The sequence below is a fragment of the Cherax quadricarinatus genome, chromosome 4 (genome assembly GCF_038502225.1).
Source record: "Cherax quadricarinatus isolate ZL_2023a chromosome 4, ASM3850222v1, whole genome shotgun sequence".
NCBI classification, from domain to species: Eukaryota; Metazoa; Arthropoda; class Malacostraca; order Decapoda; family Parastacidae; genus Cherax; species Cherax quadricarinatus.
In genome coordinates, this window is record NC_091295.1 from 46,652,457 (window position 1) to 46,654,956 (window position 2,500).

General features: G+C 38.9%; 1 protein-coding gene across 1 annotated transcript in view; it reads right to left on the minus strand.

Moving 5' to 3' along the window:
• LOC128684347 (uncharacterized) overlaps positions 1 to 2,500 on the minus strand; it is a 60,241-nt gene that overhangs the window by 2,593 nt on the left and 55,148 nt on the right. The gene's annotated exons all lie outside the window — the stretch shown is intronic.

Here is a 2,500-nt window from a genome sequence, read left to right on the forward strand (position 1 = left end):
CTGTCTTAACTCTAATTCTTTCAATTATAATCCTACCGTATACTTTTCCTGGTATACTCAGTAAACTTATTCCTCTATAATTTTTACAATATCTTTTGTCCCCTTTCCCTTTATATAAAGGGATTATACATGCTCTCCGCCAATCCCTAGGTACCTTCCCCTCTTTCATGCATTTATTAAACAAAAGTACCAACCACTCCAACACTATATCCCCCCCTGCTTTTAACATTTCTGTCATGATCCCATCAGTTCCAGCTGCTTTACCCCCTTTCATTCTACGTAATGCCTCACGTACCTCCATCACACTTACATTCTGCTCTTCTTCACTCCTAAACGATGGTATACCTCCCTGGCCAGTGCATGAAATTACCGCCTCCCTTTCTTCCTCAGCATTTAAAAGTTCCTCAAAATATTCTCGCCATCTACCTAATACCTCCCTCTCCCCATCTACTAACTCCCCTACTCTGTTTTTAACTGACAAATCCATACTTTCCCTAGGCTTTCTTAACTTGTTTAACTCACTCCAAATTTTTTTCTTATTTTCATTAAAATTTCTTGACAGTGCCTCTCCCACTCTATCATCTGCTCTCCTTTTGCACTCTCTCACCACTCTCTTCACCTTTCTTTTACTCTCCATATACTCTTCTCTTCTTATAACACTTCTGCTTTGTAAAAATCTCTCATAAGCTAGCTTTTTCTCTTTTATCACACCCTTTACTTCATCATTCCACCAATCACTCCTCTTTCCTCCTGCCCCCACCCTCCTATAACCACAAGCTTCTGCCCCACATTCTAATACTGCATTTTTAAAACTATTCCAACCCTCTTCAACCCCCCCACTACTCATCTTTGCACTAGCCCACCTTTCTGCCAATAGTCGCTTATATCTCACCCGAACTTCCTCCTCCCTTAGTTTATACACTTTCACCTCCCTCTTACTTGTTGTTGCCACCTTCCTCTTTTCCCATCTACCTCTTACTCTAACTGTAGCTGCAACTAAATAATGATCTGATATATCAGTTGCCCCTCTATAAACATGTACATCCTGGAGCCTACCCATCAACCTTTTATCCACCAATACATAATCTAACAAACTACTTTCATTACGTGCTACATCATACCTTGTATATTTATTTATCCTCTTTTTCATAAAATATGTATTACTTATTACCAAATCTCTTTCTACACATAGCTCAATTAAAGGCTCCCCATTTACATTTACCCCTGGCACTCCAAATTTACCTACTACTCCCTCCATAACATTTTTACCCACTTTAGCATTGAAATCCCCAACCACCATTACTCTCATATTTGATTCAAAACTCCCCACGCAACATTTCCCAAAATCTCTCTCTCTCTCCTCTACACTTCTCTCTTCTCCAGGTGCATATACGCTTACTATAACCCACTTTTCACATCCAATCTTTATTTTACTCCTCATAATCCATGAATTAATACATTTGTAGTCCCTCTTTTCCTGCCATAGCTTATCCTTCAACATTATTGCTACTCCTTCTTTAGCACTAACTCTATTTGAAACCCCTGACCTAATCCCATTTATTCCTCTCCACTGAAACTCTCCCACCCCCTTCAGCTTTGTTTCACTTAAAGCCAGGACATCCAGTTTCTTCTCATTCATAACATCCACAATCATCTCTTTCTTATCATTCGCACAACATCCACGCACATTCAGACTTCCCACTTTGACAATTTTCTTCTTCTTATTCTTTTTAGTAATCTCTACAGGAAAAGGGATTACTAGCCCATTGTTCCCGGCATTTTAGTTGACTTTTACTACACGCATGGCTTACGGAGGAAAGATTCTTATTCCACTTCCCCATGGATATAAAAGGAAAAGTAATAAGACCAAGAACTATTAAGATAAAAATCAAAGAAAACTCATATGAGTGTGTATAAATAAACGTGTACATGTATGTGTAGTGTGACCTAAGTGTAAGTAGAAGTATTGATGTCAAGATATAATTGTTTTTCTGTTTTTAATGATTTTTAATGTTTAACACTATGTGCTCCACTTAGAATGAATGGTATATATATACAATAAGTTTTTTTTTTTTTTACTATTTTGGTCTTCTTATTTTCAATGCTAGGGTTTTGAATGTCAGAGAGACTTGTGTGACCATGTTAGAGTGAAGTAGGGGAGGCAATCGGTTTTTATGGCTTGACATGCTATAGGAGTAGTTAACATTTATGAAGAGATTCAGGGAAACCAGATAGCCAGACCTGAGTCCTGGAGGTCAGAGGTATAGTGCCTACACTGTAATTTCAAAACCCAGCCATATCTAAAGTATACTATACCCCCTGAGATGCCACCCATAACAGTCAACTAACACCTAGGTACCTACTTAATGCTAGGTGAACAAGAGCAGCACGTGTAAGGAAACATGCCCAATGTTTCCACCCATGGTGAGGATCAAACCACGGACCCTCAGTGTGTGAGCTGAGTGTGCTACCAACCAAGCCACAGGACACCCAGAATTTA